We start from the raw sequence: 17471 nt of genomic DNA on the forward strand, positions 1-17471 counted from the left end.
TTCACGTGTCGAACAAGTGATCAACTGTGCCTTCTACGGGGATGACTTTGAAATGCAGGTTTGTACTTCACAGATGCGATTCTACAACCATTGCAGGAACACCATTAATTGCAGCACGGAGGACATTCACTGTGACATTGCTGGGGCTGTGGGTTCTATAAACATGCGCTTAAATGGCACCCTTTCCTGCCAGCCACTGGTGACCCAACGGTGACAAAATCCTGCCTTTAAAAATATTCAGGTGCCATCCCTTAATGCACACTATGTCCTGTGTAGTGCACCAACTCTCTATTACAACCCTCTGCAGCAGTCCATGCACAAAACTGTTCAATGAACACGTTTAAGAGCATACTGATGTAAATTGTGTCAAATAGTTAAGCGCCCCCCACCGTCTATTCAACAAAGCCGCGACACAAATGAAATGCATTTGAGTCCCTTTTCCATTCCCTTTAATAAAGGCACAGTACGAAATTGAAGGTTTAGCTTTGTGATATCAGTTTGCCTGACCAGTCCTCCTCGTTCCGCAAAGGAGGAACTGGATGTTGGCCAAGAAGGGGCCGTGATGCAAGCAAAGAAGGAAGGTTAGTTTAATAAAGGGTGGGTCACCTGTGGATTTCTTTGGGGTTAGACTGCCCAACCATCAGGCAGAGCAACCTGGACCATGAAGTTGACTGCCAGCTTGCCACTCCCTCCACAGTAAAAACATAACCCTACAAGTTTTCCTTGCTCTTAAATTGGTCAAAAGACAGGTGATCCAATTCACAAGAGCAAACTAATGCAAGAGGTGTACATAATGCATACATGCCAACATTCTGTGACCAAAAATCTGTAGGAATCTTAACGTTTCAAAATTAGTAATTAGCATAATGAGGATTTCATAGGAAATTATGTCATATCAATGTGACCCAATGAAGTGGAATGCCATGTCATTACAGAAAAAGTCACATGAACTTGGACCTTATGACATCACATGAAATGGCCTCAAGTGACATCTGGCCTGGTAGAGATCATATGAAAATTCAACAGAATGGTTATGAGGAGATGGGCAGCAGCAGGGAGCTGAAAATCTATGCATCCTAGGTCAGCAAGTGTGTGTTGTGGAGTAATGAGTGAAAAGTCAACAAGGTGATAACACTTCTATACCCCCCAAGGGAAGAGACAGCTGCAGGGATCCTGCAAATTAGGCTTCTAAGGCAATCCCTAGAACGAAAGTAACACCAGAAGTGTCTGAAAGTGCCTGCTGTGTGGCTGCATTCGCTGTGCTACTGTGTTGCCGTGCGCTGCTTGGGACCAAGGCGCCGTCGGCAAGGAGAAGTGCGGGTTGCGGCAAACCGCGCCTGTATTTCCTGCTGGGACTCCATTAAATAAATATTGACTGCTGCCTCCTTTGCCATTTTATTGGCTGTCATTTGTGTCTGTGGCTAGAGACTACGTTACGTCTTGTAACATCTTGTAACTTGCCGAACTTACATGTGCCTTACTGAAGCGTTGCTTCTTTTTGTTTTCAGCCACAATCCTCTTGGCCTGATTGCCACACCCGCCCCTGCCGTGATTGGACACTCGACACTATACCTGACCCGGGCACGCGCATCGGTAGTGTCTGTAAGTGTATGCTGTTGGGCTGTTTGGCGGCACGGCGGGTGCAAGGGGGCCCCTTACCTTAATTGCTGCGAGTAAATTTCTCGCTGTAGCACAGCATTTTGAGGCCAAAGTTTAACAACATGGTATGTGCTAGCATTCTGAGTTGGGCTGATTAAGCTACTACGATTGTTGCACTAGTAGCTACATACACTCTGTTCTAAGCAACTGATTCGTGATTACTTCTGCTTTTGTCTCCTTCTCCCTTCTGAAGCAGACAACGTGTTATTATACTCACATTTGCCCCAGAATTGTGAATGGGCTACGAAGCCGATGGAAACTTACAGACCCACAAACTATAATGCAAACTAACTGATAGCGAGGTTCCACCTGTGTTACCAGCTATATTACCAGCTGAGATGTTACCTGCGTTATTAGCAGCTACACTATCAGATGTTGATGAGGTAATGGACGGAAATGTAATAAGTCCTCTAGACCTAGGATCCTAGAAGAAATGGGTATCTCATCCAAATTTAATGTGCCCGCTATGATTCATTGCACTGATAGTGATATTGATACTGCTATAACCAATACAAAGTTCAAGCTAAAAGACTTGAACAACAGTAATCAAACAGGCTTTCTACAAACAGATCCACTGCAATTTCATGATAATGGTATGTACAGTATCACCATCATATCATATAAAGAATGCAATTGATTGTTCAATGATGGGCCCCACAATTGAAGCCGAATTGGGCAAGCATGTTCGTCTCTCCCTTGGCCCATCAACGCCAGTCAATCAGCGTTTTTGGTCAGGCGAGAAGACTTATTCATGATGAGTAACCATGCCCTAAAAAAGGTAAATACGGCATCCAAATCCAATTCTGGTGTCATAGGTGGTGAAAAGTCTAAACTGGTATGGGAAACGGATCTTGTTACCAATAATTCCCCTAGTAAACCTATGGGGAGTTCCCCAAATGTAAAAGTGCCCAAACTGCACTTAACGACAGAATGATCATAGACATAGACGAGTCCCAGTCTAGTCTGAATGACAGAGACAAGGAAGCTTCCAACAATGAAGTACGCTCTGAGAGTATTACTCTTGATGTTCCATCATTAAGTCCCGATTTTCCTGTATTGGCAAGAATTTTGGATTTACTAGACAAGGGCCATGAGCTGTCCCATTATGAGATCGGAATTATGAGGGCAGCCATTGGGGAACTCACAAATAAAACCAATAGAATCGAAGGTCTTTTGTTCACATGTGACGCTGTGGCCGCCCTTTCTGAAAGGCAAACTAAAAGGAAGGCTATGGTCGATAGTGCCATTCAATTTGATGGGATTTTTGGTGTCCCTACAGTGAAAAGGCGATCCTTTGCTAGCATATTGACCCGAATTGTTCACAAAACGACTTATACACAGACTGATAATGTCGATTAATTACTCAAAGTGCTATCCTCTGTTCAAAAAATTGAACGTCAACTGGACCTATTGAAAACAGACATGTTCAGCACAACTGCTGAGTCAGGTCCCTACTCCCGTGGAGGAGACAAGTGGCAATTTAGAAGGGCTGAATAGTCCCTCCTCACTGACTGATCTTTCTGAAGAATGTTTGGACAGGGGTCAATCCAATCAATTGGACCAAAATAAATATTAGCCATTATCTCAACCTAAGGTAGTCCTAACCCTGAAAGAAAAAAGGCTTGCTGGGAGGGCAATGAGAAGGAGGGCTAAAGCAATTGCCTTAGCAAAGAAACAGGCAAGGGCAGTAGCAACGGCCTACTCAAAAATAACGACTGCCACCTTTGAGAATGAGGCGGTCATTGACCTCTCCCAGTTGGATGATGAATCCAGGGTCTTATTGGATCTTAACCTACCTCTCAAAAATCAAGACCAAAAAAAAATACTTAAGGTAGAAATAAAAAAGATTGGTAGTGCAATCCCTATTGAAAAAAAGGGGGGAAAAAATGTAAAAATTGTAACACCGATAAGCCCGGTCCTTCCAGGCATCACGACTGGGGGTTTACAGTTGTCTCTCTCCCAATTCTATCCCATGTCCCACAAGCAAACTACATTTAACAAAGTAAAAACTAAGGAAAAGGAAACAAAGGCTATTAAGCCGAAGGTACAAGGTGTGGGAAGTGCCGACAATCTGACCTCTGTTGAGCCATGGATGATGGGGGTGTTGGGTAGGGATCCGATACAATCCAATATGAATATGCATGCCAAACGATCTGCCTGCTAACGGTGTAAGTCTACCATTATTGAATGCTGTGATACCAAAAGAAAAAGCCACTGGGTCACCCATGAAAACGGTGGCCCCTCCTATAGCCGATGTGACAAATGGTTTAAGTACTAAGCAAAAAGATGCTACCCAAGTCTTTGACATTGATCAAGATCAGCCCTTTATACTGGGATGGGAAAGTGATCCTAAAATTAATGCCAAACTCAATCTGAATCGCTCCTCTTTATTAAAAGCTTTTCATACAATTCCCTGTCTAAGAACAATAGACTCGGAAGATATTGACTGGGTAAGATTGGCTACCATTCATAACAATAGGATGAGATGTGGTTTTTATTCCAGGCCGATCATGAAATTGGTCTGGGAGCAAAAAGAGAACTTTGTATATGTTGGTTTGACACCATATCTTTTACACTCTGAATTAGAGGCAAAAAGCTTCTTGGAAAAACCCATTGCCCACCCTATAATCCTAAGTCAACACCTGGAGCATGCTCAACTCCCTCAAATCAATGAAAATTCTGTTAAACAGATACTAGCCATGGCTGCTACACTTTCTGGACACAATAACTTATGTGCAGTGGTGACTGCACCTATTTCGGCAGCACCAACCTAGCCTTACGCAGCATGAAAAACCCTTTGAATGTCTTTCTTGGAATAGTTGTGGATTGGCTAATTTCAACCGATGGTGGGGTACTGTTAATGTAAATGCTTACCCTGCTATCATACTAATACAAGAAACTATGCATGCAATACATTTTTCTGTGGAAGGATTTGAATGTTATTCACAGCCTGCATTCAGAGGGGAAAAGGGTAGGCCATCGGGGGGGGGGCAGCAATTCTCATAAACAACGCCTGCAAACTTACCACGAAATGTATAATAGCCATTGAACTAACTCCTGGTTTATTATGTGAAAATCCCTTATTAATCATTTGCATTAATTGGAATAGGAGTACAACTACGTTCAATGAAATGACTGATACAATTGACACAATTCTGGAAGGTGCATTTACCCGACACGCACATGTGGGTGTCGTGGTTGGGGGCAGTTTTAATTCTTCTTGCTTGCATAATAATGTGCATTGGGCGGCATTTTACTACTGCTACTAATACTATAAAGAATGGTAAAAAATGTGTGGACTACTTCCTCAACTGGGATATCCAAGTAGTCCCCACTAGCAATAAGGGCCTTGCTTATACATGGTCACGAGAAGGACTCTACTCGCATATTGACCACTTTTTTAAATCCTTGACACTACACAATTCAGCTGATCTCATCCACATAAAAAAAACTGGGATTTGGCGACCACCATGCAATCTCTCTAAAATTGAAAGTAGATTGTTGGTCATTTGAATCCACTCAGGTCTTAACATTGGTGGAAAATGATCGAGTAGGTCTTTCGGTCAGATGGAACTCTTCAACCTGTCAGTTGACAAGACGAATCATAGCCGATTCAGAAATGAATACAATTGTGACAGACTCTTATCTTGATCTGAGCAGAATAGACACATTGATATCGGAGAGGATTGATTATCACTTCACTGAGATGGTAAAGAAAAGAAAATTAACATTGTATAAAAAACAGCATATTCATACCTTTAATATAGAAATCTTTCGAATAAAGAAGAGCAAGAACTACAAGATTCGACAACTTTCTAAATGAGATCTTGAACCGCTCGATTATTACTTCCTAAAAAAAGAACATCCTTCATAACTATAAAACTGAGGTGAATAACATAAAATTAAAACTATCTAAATGACAATCAGAATATGATGTACCACTAACTTAAAAGTGACACACAGGAAATCTGGTCAATCCTCAGAACGATAAATGGTCCTAATGAGGGTCTAAAAGGAAAATGGCATATCAGCTGATGAGTGGGCTAATTTCATCAAATCCAAATATGATCTACCGGTCCAATTTTCAAACTATGCTATTGTTTCTCGTATAGCCATACCTACTCAATCTCCTTCGTGCCAGGAAGATATATTAAGGGCAATTATGAAACTAAACCCCTCAAGGGCTACTGGCCCTGATGGTGTTCCCGCATGTCTATTTAGATTTGACATCCATTTGTGGGCAATGATTCTAAAATATAAATGTGATGCTATATTTCTTTCACAAGTTATACTTAAATCATGGTGCTCTGCGGTCATTATTCCAAATTACAAAAATGGTCCTATTGACGTACCAGCGAATTTTAGACCCATTGCCTTAACAGATGCATCCTCGAAGGTCTTCTGTCAGTTAATTCTTGAAGAATTACAAGAATACATGAAAAAGAATACAATATTGTCTAAATTTCAGACAGGCTTTTGACGCCACATGGATGCTCAACGCTACCTTAATTTCACATATTCAACTGAACACTAAGCACTATCATATGGGAGCTGTCTATATGGCAGCTCTCGATTTAAGCTCAGCGTTTGACACGGTGTTGAGAAGTATTATGAGCTAAGATGCTAGCAATGGGTTTTCCGGACCATGCGGTAGCGCTCATTGCCTTGTTACATTCTCACACTAATTATAGAGTGAGACTTAACAAGGAAGGAGCGCTTACTGACCCTATTCTTTCAAAAATTGGGTTTAAACAAGGCTGTACGCTGGCAGCAGTGCTGTTTAACTTGTATATCTGCGATGTGGAGGAATGCTGGGCAAAGGAAATTATCTATCCTATCAAATTTGGTTGTCTTAAATTGAATTACATTGGTTTTGCCGATGACCTCCTTATCTTCGATAAAACCCTGTTTGGGCTGCAGAACAAGATTAATGCATTTAGTTGCTATGCTGCAGCCCACAATTTGACAGTAAACCATTCCAAATCCTTGATTTTGATATTTACTGATGGGGGAAAAAAATCATGTTCCTACAACTGGACGATTGATGGTACACAAATTGAAATAGCGTCAGAAATCAAATACTTGGGGTACCCCCCATCTGATACCTTTTCAAAGTCCTGGTGGAAAGAAAAAATCCAAGGGAGAATTAAACATTTAGTCTCCCAAATGAGAATAATTATGGCAAAATATTGTGGATTCTCACTTCTGCCTGTTCTTCAGTTTTATCTGTTAAAAGTTGAACGAATTATCATCTATATAACTGACATGTGTCTATATGCGGTGGATGACATATTGGACACCCTACAAGGAGGAGTATGGAAAAAAAGTACTTGGTGTAGCTCCCTCTGTTCCGAACGACATTCGTCATGAACTAGGTCTTTTGCCACTTTCTGCTAAGCGGAATTGGCGGCTATTAAACAATTACGCAAAAATTCTCGACCCACCTTGAAATTCTCTCTATGAAGATTTGAAAGAACATCTTAATTTAGGGTATGTGCGATCACTAACAGTTTATTCTCGAAAAATGAATGGTTTAATGGCATTGTTGGGGATCCCGAAGGAAGATTTGCTATTGTTTTTACCTAGTTGTAGTTTGAAATTGCAATTCTATTATTGGAGCTGTCAGGCGGACAGAATTGGATCATATAGTTCCTATCATGAGTATGCCCAGTGTAGACGAAAATGGGGTGACAGACCAAGATATATCATACAACAATTTCCATCTGCTGCTGGCCGCAATGCATATCTTCGTTATAAACTTAACCTATTTCATACCAATCAAAAGCTGCTCCAATGGGGTAAATGTGATGTAAAGTTTGCTTTGGTATCATGCCGCTTTTGTAACGATCTCACGGTTTTAGAGAGCCTCAAACATTTGGTCATATATTGTGTATATTTTGAGGATTTGCGCCAATACAGGGTCGGTCACTTTATGTATTCTGGTTCAATTTTGTCTCGTGAGGCTTTATGGCAAAGATGTATGTGGGGAGATAGTGTCAAGCTTATTATTAGACTAACTTTGATTTTGGCAAATATCAAATCTAAGTTGAATGAATTGAACCATGAGGAATCTGATATTTATTATGTTGTTTGAGACAATATTATTTTACATTTATTTTTATGCTTACTGTTTTGTATTTGACCTTAGGAAAATTATATTTGTGTATGAAATGAATTTGAATATGTATTTGATACAGTTTTATGTTAACTTGTAAAGGTTTTTGTACCACATACAATAAAAAATAAAATTTAAAAAAAAGAACAAAAGTAATAGAGAAACATATTGCTGTGCCCTTTAGTCCATAACCCGGATGAGTACATACTGAATGATGTGAAGCAAAAAATAGATCATTGCCTAAACTTTCTGCAAAGTTGTTAAACAAAGGTACTAAATGAGTGCTATAAATATAGGCGGGTCTCTAATGGGATGGCTCTGCCTTTCATATCCCATGTAACTATTCAGAAAGCAGTTTCTCAGGCACATTTCCCCTTGGGCAGAGGAGCGGGATTGAAGGATCCATTAAATGAGTCTAGTGCCCCTCCTGTATTGCATGAGGGCCTGCACTTTGCAAGTTCGAATCTAACTCAGCCATTCGTTATGGCCACTTCTTAACCTCATCTCGAGAAGCAGCCCATGACGGTACCAAACAATTGATCACCACAAGTAGCATCCTGCAGGGGTCAAGTCCTAAAAATAAAAGTTGGAGGACTAATCAACAAACGCAATGGGATGTGATGTCGCCAGAAATTATCAAATCAAGGTGAAATATGCACATTTCATTAAATTGGCTTTGCATCAGGGACATCATTTGGGGGTCCCCTGTGTCACAGTTGCAACCCCTTTGGTCTCCCTTGCTACCCCTAGAAAAAAAAAATACAACTTTTTTTAAAAACTCTTTTTTTAAAATGTAAGCTCCTGGGCTGTGGCCAGTGTCATGTGGCTCTTTATTTTTGGAGTGGCTGACTTTCTTGTTCAGGCCTATCGAGAAAAATGAAAAACGGGGTTCCACTTTGAGCAGTGACGCTAAATAAGAAAGAATAGGAATAACGCCTAATTTGTCTTTCTGGAATTCTATCCAATAATTGCCACTCAATGGTTTATTTCCAGGCACACTTCAGGTGGTCATTGACTGATTTACCCTGTTCACCCTTCTGAGGTCAATAAATGAGAACCAACACAGGTTGGGTGATATTGTATGTATAAGCGCTTAAGCGTAAGAGCTGTATAATAACATATTGTCATTTGGCCTTGAACGTCCGCTTGCATTCACAGTAATTTGGTAATATGGTCCTATACACACTGATATTAACGATACATGGCGATCCATTCTGTATATAAAACAATATAGTGATAACGCAACCATATTTCTCGTAGTGTACTTAGGAACAATATGCGATGCCCTTCCTGTTTTGTCAAGGGGTGAAAGGTCGTGTTCCATCGCTTCTCATGATGTGACTTCGAGGTGGGGGGGTCCAAATGATGTCACTACCGCTACAACTGGCATTTTGGTGAAATGACGTCCATGCTTTGCATACCACCCAAATTGCATTTGCCTTTCATAAAATCAACACACAAAACCAAGAGAGGATATTTTCCTCTAAAAGTGTTTTTGAAAACATTAAAGGGTGTGCATGTTTTAAACTCTGAGAATCAATACCAAATGTTTTCCATCAAACATGCAGTACCGAAATGGGACATTTCACCTTTAGTTGTTTGTGATCTTTCATCAGGTTATATAGTGCAGGGCTAGGTTGGCTTTAATTCATAAATTCAAGGAAGCCTTTAATTGTTTCTCATTTAGCTGGGGGGGAACTAAGTACACCCTCTGAAAAAAGTGGGTGGACTCCGTCCACGCGTGTACCCTCGACCTTTGCCCTGGCTTCCTGTACCCCTTGCCTCAAGGGGTTCAATTTGGCCTGTGGTTTAGCCTGCGAAAAGAAAGCCGGAAGTGTCCCGCAATCCGGAAAAGGGACCCCCGGATGAACATTTTCCCAGAGCCTGTACCACCTCCTTATACAAAGGTGGAGCCTCTTTAATCCGTACATTTTAATACTTTCCTTTACTTCACAGAGCACACAATACCGGGAGAGGCAATTAGCAGTCACTCAGCAGAACATATTCAGCACCAATTAAATCTCAACGGTTCCAAACCAGGAGGGTCTGTTCACCACAGAGAAATAGTGAAGTCAGTTGAGGAGAGGGGCTGAGACTTACTTAGAATAATCCCCTCACAGGGAAGCCAAAACAATACACAAGATTGAGATATCACGTTAAGGTTCGTGCAGATGTGCTAAAACGGGGGGGCATACTTAGCAACATAACTGAATTGCAGGCTTTCTGTATCATTATTCCCCACATCTTGGGAGCTGTGAATTGACACTGGAGCATTGCACACACACACACACAGGGGGGAGGGGGGGGGGGGTCGGAGCATACACACATTACCCAGGACTGAACTCACCCGCTTCCTCGCTGAGAGGAGAGCGAGGAGGCGAGCAGCAGGAGGCAGCTGTAAAACGAATGCATCCTGATGACCTGACGTCCTCTGTACACCTGTGCTCAGAGTAACATCAGATCAGTCACAGTTCTGCCAATCAAACACATTAAGTCTCCATTTCTCTACCCGCCCCGCTTTCACAAGCCGAAATCTGGTTGAATTCCAGTTCAGAAGTGGCTCTCTCTGCCAGTTCTCGCGCGGCAGTTATCAGCGCCTGGGAGCCATACATCAACCTGACACACGGAGACACAAAATAGCGGTAAAGTCAAAGACTCAAATCCATAGCCTACCGGCTAAATTGGTAGGATTGCCAAGTATGCATAATGCCTTGCATTTAAACACATAATTCGTGAAACTACGATCATAATCTAAAACGCTATCAAACACCCTCGCATACAAAACGTACACAAACATTTCAATGGTCTAGCCCTACCCCCATCACTAATACGTGGGACTACAAACGTGAAATTTAATTACATGAAAATATAACATAGGCTGCTTCAATCTTTCTTAACATTTTTTGACAAACACCAAATCGAGCCCTCCCGCATTGCAAGCTAAAGCAACCGAGCCCCCACACAAAAAAAAACCCGCCATCCGTTGAGCTCATTTAAATGTGTGACAGCCAATCAAATGAAGTTTCATTTTTAAAGCCACATGGAACCGTTTCACCTTTTCTACTCCCTGAGGCACTATTATAAAAACGAGTGTGTATTTTGTTCCTCCCTTTATTCATCCGTTGTGCTGCTGTTTTAAACCACGCCGCCTTGAATTCACTATGTGAAAGGACTAGCAGTCCCAGAATGCATTTTACCCAGTTATACAAAACCCAAAGCTAATAAATGATTCACAACCCATGTACATTATTTATTTATTTTATTTGACATTTACAAAGCGTACAAAACACTCAGGCATCTAGGCGCTGTTAGTTTAAGAATATGGTTAAATTAAGTGCTTGTGCATGGATAATTGCATTGCGTTACATTTGATTACATTGTTGAGACAAAAGTTAGTGCAAACAGTACAAACTGTAGTAGCCACGCCTCTTGTTGTGGTGGGCTCCGACTGAAATGTACTCAAAGGTCATGGGTATAGTTAATGCAAACTAGGAAGCCTCTCCTGATTGGCAGGGGCTGCAGGCATGCAAAACATGGGACATCTTGAGAAGTAAGAAGTTGCAGACATCACACAAACTGTAAAGCCTTGCCCCTTAGTCGGAAGGAAACATCAATATATGCAATAATAGGTGGTTGCAGTCATAACATAGCTTGGAGTGCCTGAGTCCATAGTAGGCAGGTGACATCAATACATGCAATTATAAATGGTTGCAAGTTAATACGAATTGAAGAGCTAAGCCCTTTATGGGCAGGCGCTAACCATACGTTCTATGCTAAATAGCTACAAACAGCGCAGGTTGTGGGACAGGTCTAATTTTGGGAAAGTTCCCATAAGACAGGTAGTAAGTACATGCAGGCAAGGGCAATGCACATGATGGAAATCCTTGCCACGGGTTACCAGACAGTGCCAAGGTGCATATGTAAGACACAATGGGAGGTTAATCGCAGGTAGAGGCAGCATCTGGCAGCAAGATTCTTAAAGTTAGAGTCTTGCATAGCAAAACCTGACAATATCAGAGGTTTTGTGCAGTGACGAGCAGTGCCATTGTTGTAATGCACACACAGGTTTTGGTACGGATGACGTAGTGCAGCAGAACTAAATTTGAAAGAGTGATCATGTAGAGGCAATGGGCGGAACGTATATGTAACGTATACGTCTGACAAGAAGTGAATAGTGGTGGGGAATCAATCGGTGTAAAGAGCAGTGGATCACATGACAGGCGATCATGGTCGAGAGTTGCCAGGAAGAATTTGAGTCTAACTGATGGCATTAGACCGACTCACTCACTCTTATATCTGTCGGGGTTGGCTCTGGCATCGCAGGAAGGGCAGGGAAAGACAGGAGTTGGGCCTCACAATGCAGGCCTTAGGATGGGAGGCAGCTTCACCTCCCAGTTTGAAGCCGACTTCCCATTTGCAGCAGTGCTGGGCCACTCATGTTGCTGAAAGCCGCCAGGTGCCCCAGGCAGGCACAGGAGGCCAGGCAAGGGTGCAGGGACGCTCCAGTGGCCATGTTGGTACAGAGGACTGGTCCTTCTTCTGGATGCAGGTCAGGTGGGAATGGGCAGTTCCAGAGAGCTACGAGGCACATCCTCCACCAATGCGGACAAAGGAAAGACAGGAGTTGGGCCTTAGGATGCAGGCCTTGTGACGGGAGCCAGCTTCGCCTCCCGGCTTGAAGCCGGCTTCCCATTTGCAGCGGTGCCGGGCCAATTATGTTGCTGAAAGCAGCCAGGTGCTCCAGGCAGGCACAGGAGTCCAGGCAAGAGTGCAGGGACGCTCCAGCAGCCATGTTGGTACAGAGGACTGGTCCTTCTTGTAGATGCAGGTCAGGAGGGAATAGGCAGTGCCAGAGAGCTACGAGGCACATCCTTCACCGACGCGAACAAAGGAAAGACAGGAGTTGGGCCTTAGGATGCGGGCCTTGTGATGGGAGTCACCTTTGCCTCCCGGCTTGAAGCCGGCTTCCCATTTGCAGCAGTGCCGGCCCAATCATGTTGCTGAAAGCAGCCAGATGCTCCAAGCAGGCACAGGAAGCCAGGTAAGGGTGGAGGGATGCTCCGGCGGCCATGTTGGTTCAGAGGACTGGTCCTTCTTGTAGATGCAGGTCAGGAGGGACTAGGCAGTGTCAGAGAGCTAAGAAGCACATCCTCCACCAACGAGAACAAAGGAAAGACAGGAGTTGGGTCTTAGGATGCCGCACTTGTGATGGGGGCCAGCTTCCCCTCCTGGCTTGAAGCTGGCTTCCCATTTGCAGCGGTGCTGGGTGTGATGCTGGAAATGCATCGGAGGGACAGGGCCTCCATATCCTTGTCCTTTACTGCTTTTTATCGTGTGTTCTGTTGTGTTTTCCGCGCAGGAGTTCATGTGGGACTCCTGGCGGTGCAGCTCTCTCTCTTTTGGTTTGGTGAACGGACCCGTGGGATACCCTTATGGCACCCATGGGTGGGGGGTAAAACCCTGTGCCCCTAGTGTATGTTTTTGGGCACCTGTGGGTGGCCCTCAGAGCAAGGTATGGGATGGTGGCAGCTCCATGCTGAATTTGACAGGTGCGCAGAGTATCCTCCATTTTGGGATACCCCGGCCCTGCCATTGGGATCAGTTGATTCCTAATGGAAAACAAAATGGCCCCTGTGGCCTCTTGCTTTCTATTACCTATTACCTTGTTTTCCCAAAGTCCTGGGAAGCCCTGACTCTGTCCCTTCCCCCTGACTGGCTGTTGGGTGGAAGTGCCATATATGGTGTTGTTGTGAAGGCCCGGCCAGACTAGCTGGAGCCTTCCCAGTGACTGTATGTTGTGGGTACCTCCTGTGGGTGGGACCTGGGTGAATGGAGTGTGTGACCAATATGCACTTCTTGTTGTGGTTGTCTGGGTTCTGGTATGAGAGACAAAGACTGAGACAGCCCTGCCCGAAACTGGCCTGAATGCAGTGTGTAGTGTTGAATGGCTGGGTACTTGTCCCAATCCACATTCCTTGTTGTGATTGTCTGAGCGGGAGGAGGATTGCCTGAATGCACTGCGTGCCTGATTGGCTGACTGACTGCACAAATGCCCTTCTGGATGATTGGCTGCTGAGTGTGACCTAGCAGTGTGGCTGGGAGACAGAATAGTATATCTGGGGACCTCTCACCACTGGAAATTGTTCAGAAGCTGAAGTCCACTACAACGAGTAACTGGAGTAACTGAAGCTTGACCTTGAAGCCCTGCTGGAAGAGAAGAATTGCTGTTGCTCTCTTTCCCAATCTGAAAGCTGCTGTGTCTCCAAGGACTGACCCAGAGAGGACCTGGTAAGGCGCCCTCTTCCCGAGCTATGAGGGACTATCGTGCACAGCTGCTCTTTGCCAACGCTCCCTGGTAGACAGGCCTACGACAGGCTGCCGACCGGAGACGGGGACTGCCGCGGAATCCCTAAGAGAAGCACCCGGACTGTTGTCGACACGAGCCACCGTGCTTCCGTTTGCCTAAGAACTTCCTTTGATCATCGGATGCTCTCATCTGGATCGTCGCCTGCTTTATCCCGCTGGAGAAGGCCCGACCGACGACGCGCCAAGGAGCATCCGCCGGTGGGTTTCCTGCCACCTAAAAGACCACAGAGAGCTGACGACTCGACGCCCTTGCTGGGCCACAGTTCTTCATCCCCTCTTTGCGTTCCAGAACTATCGTCACCGAGGTGCCCTGCACACCTCTTCCTTGCAGGACGCCAACGCTCCGCCGTCGACGAGCACCATTAGGAACGAAGCTGCCACTTCACCGCCGTGGTTCAACCTGTTCTCTGTCGGATGTTCGACGACCCGTGACTCCTGCCTTAAAGGGAGGGCACTCAAGAAGGGCCGTCGATTCCCCGACGCCGAACGCCGAGTTCCTCGACGCCTCTCGACGATCCGTGGCTCCTGCTTTAAAGGGAGTCACTCAAGAAGGATCCTTCGATGCGTCTTCGAAGAACTCTACTCCACCAGGTACATTGGGGGGGGGTAAAACCTTAATAGGAGGAAATAAGACTATTGAACAATATATGGACTGGGCTTGTGTTATATATCTTTATTTACAGGTTGCCCAGGGGGGGGGATCTCCACACAGAACTGTGCTTAAGGGTAGGGGTCAGAAATCTGCCTATTGTTTCAACCATCTTGCGTTCCTTCCTATCTCTATTGCTGGTTTCCTCGTTATTGATCTGTGTGACATTTTAAGTGTACAGTTGATGCACTTTAATGAGATTTGATAACAATGGTGGTACCACTTTAGAATTGTATATATTTATCATTGTTGATTTCCGAGTACAAAGTGCGTTATTGTGATCGTGTACATACCTTTGAATATTAATTATATAAAGACTGTGTTTTCAGTAATACAGTGTGTGGACATTCCTTTGTGGGGTTCGGGGACTACACTGTACTTAAGAACCAGCCTGCATCACCTCCCGAGAAGCTAGGCCTTGATTGCTTGTCCATTGCTACCTATTGAGAATCTTGGCTGGGGTCCTCTGTGCCTCTCCTCTACCATATAGAGAGCGGAAGTACAGGCACCCCCCACCGGTATCTTCACGCTGGTGGCAGCGGTGGGATGCTTATGGTTTTAAGAATCAGTGTATAACTGTGCCACTTACAAAATATCTGCACTTTATTAAATTAAGGTTTGGTTGTGTACAAAATAACTGCATTACAAGCAATGGAGTCTATTGCAAATGGTAAATTGACTAGGATGGGTTTAGAGGCTCTCCAGAGTGTTTGTGAAGCCAGGGAGTTAGACATAGTGGATAAGTCTAGGGCTGAGCTGATAGCTGCCCTGGTGGACTACCAGACCGATGGTGAAACTCTTGATGAGGGGGGGAATGCAACCAATGAGGACTCTGCCCCTGGGGTTTCTTCTGAATCTGTTTCTGAGAAAGCCACCTTTCCTGCTGCCTCTGTTCCGAACCCCAGCAATTCCTTGGAGCTTTAGTTATTAAGGACGAAATTGGCCTTTGAATATCGCAAGTTGGAAATAGATGCTGAGCTTAAGAAGGAGGAGTTGGCTCAACAAGTTGAACTCAAGAATAGGGATCTTGAACTCAAAGACAAGGACACTGAATGTCAGAGAATCCAGCTAGAGAAAGCTAGAGTGGAGACTTCAGCGAAACCCAGTGAGAGTGTCAGGTCCCCAGCAACTAAATTTATGAAAGATTTGGTTGGGATGTTTGTGGAGGGTTCTGATATCCTCCAATGGATTGAAGCATTTGAAATGGCTTGTGCAATTCATGATGTTGACAAAAGAGATTGGGCTAAGTGTTTGTTAAGCACAGTGCCTCAGACTGGGTATGTCTGTATTCTGAAGCTGAGTGTGGAAGAACGGGGTCAGTATGAGTGTATGAAATCTGCTTTGATTGCCAAGTTTGGCAAGACACCTACCCAATACCTTAAAAGGTTCAGGGATTTTAAGAAAAGAGAGAATGTGTCTTGGGTTGACTGGGTGAGTGCTGCGCACATGAATATGATGGGGTGGATTGATGGTTACAAGGTAAAAACTTTTGTTGAATTGTCCCACCTGTTGTTTTTTGAGCATTTTTCTGAAGCCTGTTCACCGGAGCTGCGTCTGTATGTTGCTGACCAGAACATTTTGGATCCCTTTAAGCTGGCTAGGCTGGCTGACAAGTGGGTCTCCCACCGGGTGTCCCCTAAGTACTCCAGTGGGAAGGACAAGGACAAAGAAAAGGGGGCCTCTCAGAAAGCTGAGGAGTCCCAAAAGCAGTCACAGTCGGGTAAACCTAAACCCTCCTCTCCGAAGACCCAAAAATCTAGTGGGGATAAGTCATCTGTGAGTGGGAATAAGAGTAGTGGTCCACCTGCTGCAAAGCAGGCTCCCAGTGGTCCCAGTACCGTACCCCACACTCCCGGCACTTGTTGGGATTGTGGGGCTCTGGATCACAAGAGGGGTGACTCCAAGTGTAAAGGTAAGGCACTTGGAGTACAGGCTGTCAGCCTGACCTACCCTTAGCCCATGTCTGAGGTGGAGGCCACTCTCCTCCCCTCCTCTACAGGAATCACATTTGGTGCTCCTGTAGAGATTTCCTTAGTGTCCCATGGGGCCTGGGACAGTACGCGGAAGTACTGGCGACTATCCCACAGAACATCCTTGGATTTTTGAGAAATGTCCTCCTGAATGGCCAGCCTTCTACTGGTTTGAGAGACACTGGGGCAAGCATGACAGTGGTGGACAGGACCCTGCTCAAGCCAGAGGACTATGTAGGTGCTCCTCTGAGAACCACCAGGTTAGCTGGTGGGCCTTCCAAATTATCGCCTGTAGCCTTAGTCACACTCGTAATTGGAGACAAGACAGCAAAGCTTCCTGTCCTGGTTCAGGACAATGTCACTGCTAACATTCTGTTACGTAATGATCTAGTCAAGTTGGGATTGATCTTGGATGGTCTTCCCATGACTGCTGCTGCGGTCACTAGGTCACAGGTGACCCCGGGTCTGGCTGTGAGTCAGGTACCCGAGCCAAAGGCGCGGCCTAAGGCAAGACGAAGGAAGAACAAGAAGGCCACCTCTGTGGAGGGAGCTCCTTCTCTTCCTGCTGTTCCTACAGCACCCATTGGGATCCATGCTCTGGATGGGCTGGGTCCAGTGGTAAACCCTGTCTCAACTCCTGTGGGAGAAGAGCCAGAAGACTCTCCTGTGGGAGAGGTTCTCAACCCAGAGGATCATCCCGATCTTCAATGCT

The sequence above is a fragment of the Ambystoma mexicanum genome, chromosome 4q, assembly GCF_040938575.1.
Source record: "Ambystoma mexicanum isolate Mex_15411 chromosome 4q, UKY_AmexF1_1, whole genome shotgun sequence".
In the NCBI taxonomy this organism is placed as follows: domain Eukaryota; kingdom Metazoa; phylum Chordata; class Amphibia; order Caudata; family Ambystomatidae; genus Ambystoma; species Ambystoma mexicanum.